The sequence below is a fragment of the Clarias gariepinus genome, chromosome 4 (genome assembly GCF_024256425.1).
Source record: "Clarias gariepinus isolate MV-2021 ecotype Netherlands chromosome 4, CGAR_prim_01v2, whole genome shotgun sequence".
NCBI classification, from domain to species: domain Eukaryota; kingdom Metazoa; phylum Chordata; class Actinopteri; order Siluriformes; family Clariidae; genus Clarias; species Clarias gariepinus.
The window spans coordinates 23693570-23710507 of NC_071103.1; positions in this window are offsets into that span (position 1 = coordinate 23693570).

A 16938-nucleotide genomic window follows, 5' to 3' on the forward strand; every position below is an offset into this window, starting at 1 on the left:
GTTTAAAGCACTTAGTTAGTATTTTGTTATATTGCTGTTAAGTTGTTAAACTTGAACGTACAATAAGTTGCTAGAATGTTAGCCTGCTCCTCCTGACAGAACAGATGTAACTGAGTCGGATTTGTAGACCTCCATGCTTGTGCATGCTTTTTCGGTTCTGTCCAAAACCTTTCTATTGGATTAAGGTCAAGGGAACTCCAAGAGCTTAACTTGATTGTCCTTAAGCTATTTTGCCACAACTTTTGTAATATATGTAATAGACAGAAGGTCTGTCTATGTGAAGGCTTGCCTAAGTCAAAAGTCTAATTTGTTAAATCCAGCAACTCTAAGGAACTTTACAATGTGTATTGAAATAGATTTATACTATATGTTTACTATATATTTATAAATAGGTTATTTCCAACAGAGAAGCCCATTTAAACTATCCCACCAGTTTTGATAAAAGACTATGCATTTATTTACCTGTCACGAAAGCAGGAATACACATCTTCTAAAGTTATGTCATCATAAACAGCACTTTGTTTTGAACTTGTTTATTAATGCTAGTTTATGTAGGCATGAACTTCCACCAATGTGCTGACAAGTACTGACTTATCTTACTGCTTTGTTCAAAGCTAAAACAAGTTACAAAGTTCACCAACATTTATTATAAGGCTGAATAACCATTAAAACAGGGCATTTCAAGGGTGTGTATACACTCCAGACCATTAATAGCACACCAGCCTTTCATTTTACACTATTTGAGATTCAACCATACAGTACATTAGGTAGTTGTGACCCCTACAATACCCAAAATTGGCCAGTAGAAACCTCTACACCAATACATTAAATTATAAACATGATAAATTAGTTGGCTTTCTTGATTCAATTTAATTGGAAAGCAAAAAATAACAACATCCCCACTCTTATGTGACTCACTGCATTATAACTGTTTTTAAGGCAATTTTTATTTCATTTGAATAAAAACATATTCCCTAAAACTATGTACTGTAATATAATTTCATTGTATCTGTTTACTACTTATTAGTAAAATAAAATAAATGTCATTCTGTTCCGTTGGCTGAACTGTAAGCTAGCTAAGCTAACAACTACTTCTGTAGTGGCGCTACCAGGCATAATCTCAAGCCATAATCTATGGCTTGCATTATGATGCTACAGTTTTTATTTCTTGTTGTTCTGGTAGGTATCTTCATCCTAAAATTTATTAAAAATTAAATTGCTGTGAGTGAAGCTTACAGTGTCATTCCCTCATTTCTCTGTGAAAATTAGTCATAAATTATAAAATTGTCTTCCTGATGCCACACTACAAGCTCTATGTCTTGAGTCAGCCAACGCTGAGGAAATACTGAAGGACTGTTTTGAGTGGATGACATGAGTGTGTTGCAATGGGGCCCAAAATGGTGACATGGAGGAGAATACACACTGCATGAAAGACTACTTGAACCTCCATATGGACATTATTGTGCCTGTTATAACCGTGCACTGCTTCCCTAACACCTAGCTGTGGATTACCAGGGAAGTCAAGCTTCTACCTAACCTGAAGAAGGCAGATTTTAAGGATAGTGACAAGGCTGAGCTCAAGTGCATTCAAAAAGAACTTCAGAAGTTCAATCTGAAGCAGGCCAAGAACACATACAAAAGTAAACTGGAAATGAAGTTGCAGGAAAACTACTTAAGGAAAGTCCGGGATTGTCTGAAAACCATTACAGGTTATAAAAAAAAAAGAATATATATATATATATATATATATATATATATATATATATATATATATATACAGTATAACAGATGATGATGTGGTGAGAGCCAATAAGTTAATTCTTCCCCAGTGACTGTGTGTTCTATTACCACCTCCCACTTTCACCATCATAAGACAGCAGTTCAGAAGAAAACTGAAGAGACTCCACCCCAACAAGGCTGCTGGCACAGACAGGATATAGTCTGATAATGTTGAGAGCTTGTGCCAAAGACCTGTGTGAGCAATTCCAATACATCTACAACTTTAGTGTGAAACAAAGGAAGGGACATAAACTCGGAAAACATTATGTCTTATCCAAGTTTCAAAGAAAAGCGGCCCAAAAGATCTCAAAGTCACACTGATGTCTCACATTATGAAGACGTTTAAATAACTGTTTCTACATCTCCTTACACCTGAAGTCAGTCATGCACTAGATCCCTTGCTGTTTGTCTACAGACAGAAAGTTTGCATTGATGACGCCATCTTTTCCCTGCTTCATCAGACCCTTTCCTATCTCAACAATGGGAAAGGTGTTGTGAAGATATTCTTTAACCTCAGTGCTTTCAACACAATCTGGCCCCTGTTATTGATAAACAAACTGACATGCAGGTGGCTTTAAACCTGCTCATTTAAATTACAGACTATCTCAACAGAAAGCCACAGTATTTTAGGATGCGGACTGCATCTCAGAACGCAGCACACCCCCTTCCTTTTTGCTCTATACATCTTTGATTTAACATACAACTTGAAGTTATGCCACATTCATAAATTCTTTCATGACACTGCCATTGTGGGATGTATTAGAGATAGACAGAATCTATTTATCTATCTAGAAACAAAAGATTTGAGTATTAAAGAGAAACTCATGAGATTTAGAGCAGTGTTCACCTTCTCATTATACATAAAACACATTTCAGATTCAAGTTCAGTAAGGCAGTGGACAAAATGAATTATACAGAATTACATATTTATTTGATTAGGAGTTTGGGGAGAAAAATTAAGATTATGAGAAGTCTTAGATTAAAGGGAGCTCAATGAAATGAGTGAAACTGATTATCAAGCACTGCCAGACTGTATTTCGTGTTGTTATCCCTCTGATCTCTATCTTGTTAGTGCTTTGTTCATCAAACACTGGCTAATGCATATCTGGGTGTGGGCTAATCCACACTCTGCGATCAGGCCAGCACAGAGGAAATGACTTAGTGGGGAAAACATAAGGGTAAATGCATTCACACACCTTTTGTTACATAGGCACTGATATAATCCACTTTTTGTCAGCATGTTAAATGATTAGGCTCTCCTGGTCAGTTGCATAATTCATGAATGTCCCTACATTATTAAACATGTTTAAATAAGCTCTTTATGTATTTATAGAACTGCACTTTCAGTTGTCCTATGTACTGTTAGTACACCACAAAATAAAAAATCAAGTTGTAGCTGCAGTTGTTCACAGTCTTTAATCTTCTTACAATTTTTGCAAATATTCATGAAGAGCAATTCATGAATGGCTTGCTGAACTTTACTTGCTACATTACTGGTGTGACCAACTTTTTAACTGAAACAAAACTGAAATGTCATCCCAATATTTTCCAAGATATAAAGATTTCCAAATTATATGTCATTGATATTTCTGTGAAATACATTAATAATAATAATAATAATAATAACAACAACAATACTACTACTACTACTACTACTACTACTACTTACTATAGGGGGTTTGTATTTCTGACATGTAACACAGTTTCTGCAATATTCCCAGATATCATGGCGTATCTCCAGCCAGTAGGCGACCTCCAGCAGCCTCCTCAGGGTCTTCATCCGCCCCAGATGACCACTGAGAGGGTTGTCGTGGGCGTACTGCAGGTATTAAGGCTGCAGAGACGTTAGGATGACTAGCTGGAGGAGACTATACCCAGCCTGTTTGGGAATATGGTGGTAGAGGAACTGGTTTACCACACAGTAATATATTTTATTAACATCAGGATCTAACCCTGTTTCTCCCCACAGTGCACGTAGTGCCTCATTCACCTTTTGGGCCTTCTCCAGCTATCACCAGTCACATGGCAGACCCCACTGCAGGTCAGTTCCTTGGTACTCCGCCAGATGGGCATTCGTGGCCTTTCCTTACCATAACAGGGAATTACGAACAGTTTTGCACTGCCCCTTACTGTACTATACTACCACAACATGTAAGGTGTGAAAAGGGGTTTGGCTGATTAAAAACCCAGATTAGAGCAGCATGATCAGTGATAGTAAATAGTTTACCCTCTAGATATTGACTCCACTTTTCCACTGCCCACACAACAGCTAGACATTTCTTCTCCGACGCTGAGTATTTACTTTCAGCTCCATGCAGCAACCGGAGGCGTAGTCGATCACGTGTTCACTATCCTCATGGTCTTGGGTGAGCACTGCACCTAGGCCAATGTTTTGATGATGTCTTCTATGTCATCTCTGTCAATTCTGTCAGTGCATACTGTTGGCCACTCTAAGAACAGCTCCTGTAGCTGATCTTTGTTTTCTTCTGACAGGGTGGCACTGCTTACTTGGAGCAATGGATTTGCCACATAAAGGGAGACTTGGCCATGTGTAGAGGTACAAAGTGAAAAATAAAAAAAAATCGATCCCTAGCACCAACCTCAGACACTACCTCCTGCAAGGAACATTGGGCATGCAGTTTACCTACTGCAGCCTGTTCTAGGCCATTGGCCAATGAGAATGACTGCCCCCTTGCCAGGCTGGCAATACAGGGATTACAGTTACACAGTGTTGCCTGCACTATGGGTCTTTCTGTCATCCCTGGTTTCCACCTTAGGCACAGAACACAATATTGAAAGATGAAGTCCCTTATGCTCTCGCCTCGACATCATGGTCCTTGGTAAGGAATGCCTTAGGTTGAGCGGATTTAAATGACACCTAGCCTCGCCCCACCCCAAAGTGTCGTTTGGGGTGTGGAAATGTACAGAGGGGAGCATGGCAAGTATCTCCCCATCAGAGAGTGGATGTAAGGCTAAAATTCCTCACACCTTTTCACAAAACTAATGTGGTCTTCCCCCCTCAGTACCACCAAACCTGGGAAAATCTAACTTTACAGGATCCTTCAAAATAGGAGTGTGTAAGCAACTATTAGGAAAGGGAAAGATGAGGAGTGGACCCTGGCCGAGTGAAAGGAGTGGATGTAGTGACTGGTTGCGCACCCATCATGGCCTTTAATTGTGAGTCCCGCCTCTTTATGCACTCCACCATGGAATGGCCTACTTCGTTCAACTGCTCTTCACACGCTCGCATTCTTTAAAGAGAAACCGCGAGCCGCAGCGCATTCCTGGGGTTAAACAGTGCAATCTGGCAGACACGCACGAGACAGATTTCCTTTTTTTCTCGCGTTCTCGCCGGATAAAGTTTTTCATCCAGTTCTCAAGTGCGCCTCGGTGCTTCTTGTGAATGGACAGGAAAGACATACTCTTGCTTTCGCGGGTATGGAGGAGTTACTGCAGGTAAGCGGGATTTTTCCCCAAGCGCTCAAAATTTAGATGACAGGTTTCTGTCGGGTGGCCAAAGGGAGGAGCCTCAGCAACGCTCTCTCTCTCCCTGCCTTTTTTGGTGACTTTCATGACGAGTTAACTCTGTCAAGAACTAACCTGGAGTGACCAGAAGACGTAGCTTTAGCGGTTAGCCCTTTGTTGCGTGAATGGTGACCCAAACGCAGACGAACACGAGTGAGCAGGATAATCACGCTATTTGATCTAAGGACTCTCACGAATGGGGAGCAAGGGAAAGACACAATCTAACCCGCGTCCTATAAATACACACTTGATCAGGATTTTAAACCAAGAAGGTGAGTACTCACGGTTTGAAGAATTCCGACGTAGCATCGGCGACTCAATGACTGAGCGAGGTGCTATGGTTTGTTTACCTCTTTTATACTTCCTGGTTCGCGACCGCTTAACTTCCGGGTCCTAGTGCTGGTCGCGTTCCGAGTGTGCATGACAGTACCCCCCTGTCCAGGACCGGCTCCGGACGGTCCTGCGGTGGAGGATACCCTGTGACGGTAGTCCCGGATGAGCTCGGGGTCGAGGATGAAGCGTGCTGGAACCCAAGACCGCTCCTCGGGGCCGTAGCCTTCCCAATCGACCAAGTATTGGGTGCCTCTGCCCCGAGGCCGCGAATCAAGGATCCGTCGCACGGTGTAGGCGGGACCGCCGTCAATGATTCGGGGAGGAGGAGCTACCATGGGTGAAGTGGTGAAGGGTTTTAGTTGTGAGATATGGAAAACCGGGTGGATCCGGAGCGCCGCAGGCAGCTGGAGCCGGTAGGTGACAGGGTTAATCTGTAGATTGACGCGGTATGGTCCGATGAATCGTGGTGAGAGTTTCCGGGATTCTGTGTGGAGATGGAGATTTTTGGTTGAAAGCCAGACCTTGTCACCTACTTTGAACAATCGTCCCGGAGGGTGTCGACGGCGGTGTTGTGTGATGTAACTGGCGTTGGCGCGCGTCAACCTCCGGTTCCTGATGGGCGAACATCGGAGGCTGGAACCCGTAGCATACCTCAAATGGGCTCAAGTTGGTGGCTGAAGAGACGTGAAGGTTATGAGACAGTTCTGCCCAGGTGAGGTAGCGGGCCCAGGAGCGCTGGTGGTCGAACACGAAGCATCGCAGATAGCGCTCCAGTTGTTGGTTGGTCCGTTCCGTCTGACCGTTAGTCTGGGGGTGGTAGCCGGAGGACAGACTAGTGGTGGAGTTGATCAGACGGCAGAAGGCCTTCCAGAACCGGGCGGTGAACTGGGGCCCTCTGTCCGAGACGATGTCTTTGGGGAACCCATGCAGGCGGACTACGTGTTCCAATATCAACTCAGCGGTGTCCTTAGCTGAGGGGAGTCCGGCGAGGGCCACCAGATGGGCTGCTTTTGAAAACCGGTCGACGATAGTGAGGATGGTGTTCTTCCCTTCGGACACCGGCAGGCCCGTGATGAAATCCAAGGCGATGTGCGTCCAGGGCCGGCGAGGAACGGGAAGAGGTTGAAGCTCTCCGGGGGTTGGTCGATTTAAGTCCTTAGCCCTGGCGCACACCGGGCACGCCTGAACGAACTCCTCGATGTCTCTCTTCATGGAAGGCCACCAGAATGCCCGTCTCACGAACTGTAGAGTTCTTTTGTTTCCCGGGTGTCCGGCGACGGGCGAAGAGTGACCCCACTGGAGGACCTCAGCTCGTAGTGGTGGTGGAACGAAGAGTCGTCCAGGCGGCGCACCTGCCGGCCCGGCCTCCGCAGCCTGAGCCTGGCGAACCCTCGTTTCAAGATCCCACTGGAGGGGTGCCACGATACGTGAGGATGGTAGGACAGGCACGGGGTCCGCCCGGGGGACGTCTTCCTCCTGTTGTCGTGAGAGGGCGTCTGCCTTGGTGTTCTTGGACCCCGGGCGGTATGACAGATGGAAGTCGAACTGTTCGAAAAATAATGCCCACCGTGCCTGTCGTGGATTCAGCTGTTTGAGGTTCCGGATGGTGATGAGGTTCTGGTGATCCGTCCAGACGACGAATGGCTCACTGGCGCCCTGGAGCCAGTGACGCCATTTCTCCAAGGCCCACTTTATGCCCAGCAGCTCGCGGTCCCCTACACCGTATCGCTGCTGAGTGGGATTAAATTTCTTGGAGAAGAAGCCACATGGGTGTAGCTTCTGGTCTGGACCTCGTTGGGAGAGAACAGCGCCAGTGCCCACATCCGACGCGTCCACCTCCACAACGAATGGTTGGTTGGCATCAGGATGAAGGAGGATAGGGGCCGTGGTGAATCGGTGGCAGAGTTCTCTGAAGGCCGTGATGGCAGCAGGAGTGAGTTGGAAGGGGTGAGATGCGGGCCTGGTCAGATTGGTCAATGGTGCTGCAACTGTACTGTAGCCCCGGATAAAGCGACGGTAGAAGTTCGCAAACCCGAAAAACCGTTGAAGCTGTTTGAGCGTCCTGGGTAGGGGCCAATGGCGCACAGCATCTAGTTTCTGCGGGTCCATGGCCACACCCTGGGGCGAGATAACAAAACCCAGGAACGTGGTGGAGTGCTGGTGAAAAGCACATTTTTCCAACTTACAGTACAGCTGGTGGGCGAACAATCTCTTTAGTACAGCTCGGACATGTTGGGTGTGTTCTGTCATGGTGCGGGAGTAGATCAGAATATCGTCCAAATAAACGAACACTCATCGGCCTAACATGTCTCTGAGGACATCGTTGATAAATTGTTGGAAGGCCGAGGGTGCGTTACATAGTCAAAACGGGATGACCAAACTCTCATAGTGTCCTGTGGGTGTGATGAAGGCCGTTTTCCACTCATCGCCCTCTCTGATGCGCACCAAGTTGTAGGCGCTCCGGAGGTCCAACTTAGTGAACACGGTGGCACCAGAGAGGGCGTCCAGGGCTGAGTTGGTGAGCGGCAAAGGGTGACGGTTCTTGATGGTTATCTTGTTTAGCCCCCGATAGTTGACGCACGGGCAAAGTTCCCCCCCTTTCTTTTTCACAAAGAAAAACCCTGCGGCCGCAGGAGATGAGGAGGGCCGGATCGTTCCATGTCGCAGAGCGTTGGTGATGTACTCCTCCATCGCCTGAGTCTCGGTCTTGGACAGAGAGTAGAGATGTCCACGGGGGGGAACGGAACCCGGCTGGAGCTCTATCGCCAGGTCATAAGGTCGATGAGGTGGAAGGTGGGTGGCTCTCTTCTTGCAAAAGACTCCAGCCAGGTCTCGGTAGGCAGGCGGGATGGCGTTGATGTCGACATCGGGGGCCTCGGACTCCGTGGAACACGTCCCAGCCTGGGCCCGTAGGCAAAGTTCAGTGCAGGTCGGTCCCCACTGGAGGATGCGATTCTGATTCCAGGAGATGAGGGGGTCGTGCTGCAGCAGCCACGGGTAGCCGAGGATGATGGGAGGAGATGAGATGGAGGTGAGGTGAAGTTGGAGCTGTTCCTGGTGTTGGTCGATGGTGAAGGTGATTGGTTGGGTCTGGTGAGTGATAGGGCTGGAGGAGAGGGGCCGACCGTCGACTGAAGTGATCTGAACTGGCTGGGATAACGCCTCGATCTTCATCCCCAATTTTTTGGCATAAGTTGAGTCAATGAAGTTACCAGCGGCACCGGAATCGATGAACGCCGTACCTCGAACTCGTTTGTGGCCAAATTGGAGAATTACCTGAACCGTGAGACGCGAAATGGTGGCGTTGGTCGTGGTGGAGAGGTGGAGAGGGCCCGGTGAGTCTCCTCTCGAACTCACCGGGGCTGGGCGTTTCCCGGGCGAAGTGGACAGATCGCCCAGTGATGTGCCGCTGACCCACAATAGGCACATAACCCCTCTCTGTACCGTCGTTCTCGTTCCGCCACGGTCAGAGAGGCGCGTCCTAGTTGCATGGGTTCCCCGGCTCTGGTGTCAACCACGGCAGGAGGTGGAGATCCGACAGATCCAGTAGTTGGGGCGGTGAAAGTAGTGGATGGTCGTGGTACAGTGTAAGAGAAGGTGGGTGCAGGCAGCAGGGTCCTCGGGGCTGGCTTCGGGCGAGAGAGGATACGCTGGTCAATACGGAGGGTGAGCTGGATCATCCCCTCCAGGGTGGCAGGAAGCTCTCGCCCGGCGAGCTCGTCTTTTATGCGTGGAGCCAGTCCCTCGTAAAAGGATGTCCGGAGCGCGGCATCTCCCCAGTCGGTCTGCACAGCGAGGGTCCGGAATTCAGCTGCATACCGGCTCACGGACGATCCTCCCTGCCGCAGATTGTAGAGTTTGGTGTCGGTCTCCACCTCGCCCGCTGGGTGTTCGAAGGTAAGCCTGAGTTGGCGGGTGAACTCATTATATGAATGCGCGGTGTCTGTATCCGCCCGGAGAACTGCCGTGGCCCACTCAGCTGCCTGCCCGGATAGCAACGAGACCAGAAGCGCGATGCGTAGCCGATCGGTGGAGTACCTGGTGGCATTAAACTCAAACACCAGATCAAGCGATGTTAAAAACACATTACACTTTCCGTCCGTGCCATCCCATTTATCAGGAAGTCCAGAAATACATCAGAAGGAGGGGGGGGAGGTTGGGGCGGCGCCGCGGCCGCCGCGACGGGAGAACGGCTAGCCGCGCTATCTACAGCCGCCCGGAGATCCGCGTTCTCCTGCCGGAGCTCCGCGACCTCGCGGCGCAAGGCCGCGACGTCTTGGAGGTCCCGGCACAGATTAGCGATCTCCCCGGTTAGCGTGTTGATAAGCTTGGCGTGCTGATCTACCACGTCGCAGAGGTGCGCGTAGTCCGCTGGGTTCACCGCGGAGGGCTCAGTCATTCTGTCAAGAACTAACCTGGAGTGACCAGAAGACGTAGCTTTAGCGGTTAGCCCTTTGTTGCGTGAATGGTAAACCCAAACGCGGACGAACACGAGTGAGCAGGATAATCACGCTATTTGATCTAAGGACTCTCACGAATGGGGAGCAAGGGAAAGACACAATCTAACCCGCGTCCTATAAATACACACTCGATCAGGATTTTAAACCAAGAAGGTGAGTACTCACGGTTTGAAGAATTCCGACGTAGCATTGGCGACTCAATGACTGAGCGAGGTGCTATGGTTTGTTTACCTCTTTTATACTTCCTGGTTCGCGACCGCTTAACTTCCGGGTCCTAGTGCTGGTCGCGTTCCGAGTGTGCATGACAAACTCTTTCTTGAAATAAGCCTTATTCATCCCGTGTTTTTCGTGCCATCAACTTCGATTTATTCGAATATCATTGATGGGAAGGCCCGGGATTATATGATGATGTCCCAGATAGAAGAGACGCTTGCGGGCTATCTCTCTCCTGGGACATCATCCTTCCTGAAAAAGCACACACTCCCCACCAAGTTGCGTAAACTGATATCTTCCCTGGTGGGAAAAAGCTTTCAGGTAGCTGATCAGGCTGGTGCTCTACTGCACACCATGGCGGTCTTGCAAGCTTATCAGGCTGACCTACTGAAAGACTTAAGGACTGGCGGGGCTCTTCATGATAGGGTATGGAGGAATTACGCCAAGAGTCGGAACTGGGTGGCCGACGGTCTGGCTCACGCGAGGTGTTAAGCACAGAAAGAGAGTTTTATGAGCCAGACTCCCTCTCATAAGACTGGGGCGTGGCGTGCCGCGCTTCGCAATCCGCCTCAAAGAAGTCGGACCTACGTACTGTTTTCTTCATGAAGAAGTAGTCCTGAGGCTCATTCGCCTAGGATCGTGGGGGTGCACCCGCCCGAGGACGGGCGCATAAATTCCTTTCTCCCTGGCACTCCCAGGAGGTCGGTGTTCATGCTCCGCTACCACTGGTGTTTCGGACAACACCAATCTCCAACGAGATGTAGGTTCTTCGATCATTTCCTGCCATGTTTTAGGATGCCGAACTTCTAACCCCCCGCACCCCTCCCTCATCTTTGACAGGTCCAAGAAAAAAAGGGGGGCTGCATCGAATTTTAGATCATCGCGGGCTTAACCTCTAGCTGAAAAAATACAGTTTTAAAATATTGACTATCAAAACGCTCGTTCTCAAATCCAACCAAGTAATTAGTTTGCGAAAAAAATGGTTCGTTCATCTTGATTCATTAGGATTGAGACTTAACGCCATAAAAGTGTTCTCTTTCCTGCTCAGAACACAACATATTTGGGTGTCACATAGGATTTGATCGCAATGCAGGCACAGCTGTCTTCTGCCTGTGTCAAATCTATTTCCAAAATTCTGAAGGAAACCAAGCTAGGCCAGATAGTGACTGTTCATCACTTTCAGAGATTTTTAGGTCTCATGGCAGCTGTGTCCACGGTGATACCTTTGGGCCTTCTGCCCATGAGATTGTTTCAGTTGTGGCTAGAAGCAAGGGGATTTTACGCACCAAGGGCTTCATACACTTTCCATGTGGATCAGACCCTGGTTTCTGACTTTGAGTCCCACTCTTTGCACGTTTTGTCGACAGATGCTTCCCTCACAGGCTGGGGTGTGGTCTTAGATGGCCGTCCAGCCCAAGGGAGCTGGAGAGGCCATCTTCTCGCGTTGCACATCAATTGCTCCAAAAATGATGGCTCTATTTTTTGCCCTGAAACACTTCCTCCAGCAGTTGAAAAGCTAGCATGTCTTAGTGTGGGTGGACAACACTATGTTAGTCTCGTATATAATCACTAGTGCAGTCTGTGCTCACGCCATTTGAATAAGGTAGCATACCAGGTTCTGCTTGGGGCACAGGACGGGTTCCTGTCCCACAGGGCGATGTACATTCTAGCTAAATTCCAGGGGATTTACTAGGTTTAAGATCTACTTGGCTATTATGTGCACACGCAACACAACCCTGGGGGTCCAGACACTTGCAGCGTTGGTATTCTCATTGCCATAGCGTTTTCACGCAACATCAAGTGTAGCTTTTGAAAGGGAATGTTTCGGGTTACTTTGCTGTAACCTTGTTCCCTGGAAAAGCGGGAACGAGATGCTGCGCTCCAATGCCGCACTGCTTGCGTGACTGGACGTCTTTTTAAACAAAATTGATTTAAGGAATGTTTCCGGTTCACTCATGTTAATAACCTGCAGGTGCACTTCATCAGATGACTTTACCTGACCAAGGTTATATAAGCCAAAAATTTGGCGGTGTTTGATACACACATGCTTCACAACTGGCAACACACAAAATATGTTTCCACAGCGTTTTTATGCAGCATCTCATTCCAGCTTTTTCAGGGAACAGGGTTACAGCAAAGTACAGATCTGGCCATTAAAAACGCACGTTTAGAGAAAAGGGATCCTGCGGCAAGCTGTTAAAATGCCCTTCATTACCTGTAGGGGGCAGTCGTGTTTCAGTCTAAAGTCTTGTGTGTCTACTAAAGCCAAAAATGTGTTCTCTCTCTTAAGCACCCATTGACAGCAAGCGACGGAGCTCATAAACGTGTCGAGCTCAAACTGTAAATACTAATGTATTTATTCTTTATTTTCTTCTCTCCTTCTATGATAATACTTTGTTAATTGCGCTTTCTTCATTCAGTATTATTATTATTAGTAGTAGTAGTAGTAGTAGTAGTGGTACTAGTAGTGCTCCGAATTTATTATTATTGTTATTATTTTTAATATTATTGTAACGCACCAGCGCATGTGCAAAAAGCCTAAAACAATATTTTTTATTGTGTTTATGTGCTTTAAATATACACTAAACAATAAGCACTGCCTTTTGCAAAGTGAAAGTGAGTTGCGCGTGTGGCTTTTTGATCAAAAGGCTGATAAACGCATGCGCAGATATTGAATAAAATAATTAATGAAATAATAAAATTATATAAAATAAGAACTTTATCTAAAAGCCGGACCGACCAAATTTCTCATTCACTGCTGAAGTAGTTAAATATTCTTATACTGTAGATACGTTGGTTACATTTTAAAAGTACAATTGCGAGTAAATTACAAACAGCATGTAATGTAAAATATAAATAAAACAGTATTAGACACAAATATATGATATGGTAGTATATAAAATGAAAAAGCTCAGTGATTGCTCAAATGTAAAGCAAACGCAATCATTAATGTATTGTGTTTATTTAACTTCATTCAGCCGTTTAAGTTATATGAAAAATAATGTTCCTACCAGCCTACTATTATTTTCTGGTTAAATTTAAAGATGCCCGCGCGTGTGTACAAAAAGACGAATACAATAAATACAAAAGTAAATAATCTTTAATAAAGTTAGCCTAATACAATATTGTTTCCAATGCTGAAGCAAACATGATTTTGTTTAAGTCTATTATCTAAATACAACGCAACAGCACGCTATAAGGCAGTGGTTCTCAAAGTGTGGGGCGCGCCCCACTAGTGGGGAATACAGACATGACAGGTGGGGCGCAATGAACGGGAGGGAATTAGTGGAAAATAATAGAAAAGTACCTATTCTAATTCATGCTTTTCTTAATTAATTTATTTAATCTCTATTTTCTTTATCAGACACTCAAAACTAAATAATGACACACAAAGAAATGGATCATTAATACAAGTAAATTAAAATAACATCAGAGAAAAAGTGGAACCATAGTCCAACAATAACGGTTTAACGTCGGCATGTTATTTGCAGAGGAACAATATATTAGGAAACATTTAGTATTATATATGTAGTTTCATTCATTCCAATGTGTATGCTGATGTTTCTGTATTTTTTCAGGCAGTACTAGTCTGGCATTTCTAGTTTCCAGTGTGGTAACAAAGTTGCTTTTTAATCCTTCAGGCGCTGAACAGAAGGGAAGATCAATATCGTTCTACGCTTTTTGTTGGTGTGCGGCATTTTGCGAGGATCCCTAAGTCATTCGTTGCGCCGTAGAGAATAATGGTGTTTATGCTTTTAAACATGTATAATTTAAGGCGGATGTAGCTTAAAGACGATATAGAGAGGAAATATATGAGTATCTTATTTTCGGGTTTATTTACGCAGCTGTTGAATTCAGAGATGCGAATATCAAACTAACTTTACCGCGGACACAAACACGTGTTATGCGCTAAAATGCCCTCCTGCCACGGATTGCCCCCCTACATAATCTCTATCAATTATTATATTAGGACATACATTTAAAGGTTTATTATTATCAAATATATTATTACTATTATAATTAACCCTAGGCACGTGACAGCCGTCGAGACGATTAATGCAAATCCCCCAAAATGATTATTTTATGGCACATTTATTTTGCAGGGGTTTGTCAATGTACAAATAACAAATAATTTAATCTGTGCAATCTGTGGCAGGAGGGGCATTTTAGACCATAACACAGTAGCGTACTGTATGTAGTGAGCATAATAACATCAATGGATACATTTGTTACATGGACCACAAAAAAGCAGGTGATTCAGCACTATCAGCCTAATCAACCAAAAATCCAGCCGAAAGGAAAACATGATGAAGCCTACTGTATGTTGCGTTTGGATTCATGGTGGGGATGGTGGGGCAAAGGAGAGACCCGTGTGTGTTTTGTGTCTTAAACCGCTGGCAGCAGACAGCATGAGACAAAGTAGGAAGACACTTATCGACAACACACCCCAGTCACGTTAATAAGCCACTCGACTTCTTTGAAAGAAAGCTCTAGATAAGTGACGAAGTAAGCCTGTTATAACAAATGCACTTGTATTTTATCTGTTTTGAACTTGGTGTTATTTGATCTTACTGGTCTAGAAATTGATTTTTTAATAAATAGTAAACTTGGCCGTTTTGGTTATCATTTTGTTGACAAGTGGGGCTTGAAAATTCGCCCACCCCCTTAAGTGGGGAATGACAGAAAATGTTTGAGAACCACTGCTCTAAGGTGACACCCAGAGCCCTAAGTTACTGTAACAAATTTAAATAAAAATTTTATTTGTCACATACACAGTCATACACAGTACGATATGCAGTGAAATGCTTAGACAACTGCTTGTGACCTAAGAATAAAAGAATAGGAATAGGAATAGGAAATAAATATGAAAATTTAAATAAAGGGTAAGTTTAACTAGAGAAGAATAAAATAAAAATATACAAATAAAAGTTAAAATTAAAATAACTGTACACAAAAATACACAATATAGAAAATATAAGGAGAATATATGAAAAAATGTAAAACAATAAGAGCGAATAAATGGTAATAAAAGAATAGTAATGACCATGGTTGAGCAATCCACATATTAAAAGTGACTTATGCAGTGCAAATATGCTTAAAGTGATTTATTTTAAGTGACTTGTGATGGAGTGATTTGATGTTATTTGATGACCAAGAATTGTAGTTGTGCAGTGGCCAATAGTGTAAACAAATGTCCAGAATGTCCAGTGTGTATGTAAAAACCATATGTGATTTGATTGAGAGACCGTATTGCCTGCGGGAAGAACACATACTTATATAATATATTTACATACAAACACATATTGTATACACATAAAACATATATTCAGTAAATTTGTGAATTACACATAATGAAAGTCATTATGAAGTCTGATTTGATTGGTACCATTAAATATTTTATTTCTATTTTTATTTCTATTTATTCTATAGCTGGGGAAATACATTTTAGGCAGAGACATCTGATCATTCTTGTTAAATCGTTTTAAACGCCTCAATTCTGCCAATTCCCCCATCCGCAAAACTGGTTTGATAACTTCACACATAGATCAAAGGTAAGGGTAAACAGTAATGCTGTCACGTTGTATATACTGTACAACACGCGTTTATCAGACTTTTGATAAAAACGCTCCCTTTTGTAAAGTGAAAGTACGAGCCACGTCAGTCATGAATTCACATGACTGAATAATTTTAGTCATAAATCCAAAATCACATTCCAGCTATAATTTCCCGCCCTGGTCAAATAATGGATGAAATAATTATTCAATGCTGGACACAAACAGCTAAAAACATGCTTATTATTAATCTAAAAAGGCCAAAGCACTTTGTGAATATCTAGTTAATAGTGTAGCGTTTTACTGCCGGAAGGATCTTGGAGAACAAGTGAGCTTGCTTGCTTCCCAATGCAAATGGCTGGGAGTACTTTATTACTTCTCACAGACACATATACAGCATGGGAAGCACATTCACTTGATAACCACCAATTCAGCCTAAGCATGAACCGGAGCACATTCAACAGGTCACACCCACTCCACACACAAACATGGCCGAAGCCACTAACCCAAACACCCTTCCCCAACAGGGTGAACACACAGCAACCCCTCACGCAAGGCATGATGGTCACCAGCCGAAGCCCTGCCTACGCCACACTGCCCCCACCCGAAGTGTGACTGTCCTTGGTCACCATGATGAACTCAGTCTCGGAGTCATGAAGGCGGTTGGTGCTGGCGTTGTGAATGCGGAGTCCTTTTGCGGGGGAGGGAGGACCGCAAACATTGTCCTGAGGCGGTCCAGCCTCCACAGAGTTTGATTTTTCGCGGGCATGCGGCTGATAGAGTACAACCACTCACGCCCGCCCTGCCAACCGCACCCGGTAGACGACATCGAAGAGCTGGACAATCACCGTACAACAGCCCACCCAGTGAGACATAAGCTTGGGCGAGAGCCCCTCTTCCTTACGTGGGAATACACCCATACCTGCTCTCCAGTAGCAAAGTTCCGGCCCCGGCTGTAAGTGTCATAGACCCGCGTCCACCAAGTGTTTACGCGCCAACTTATGGACCCGAAACAGTTTGTCCTTCAAGGAACAAATGTAATCCAGCCCAGGCTTTATGGGTAAATCTGGTTGGGG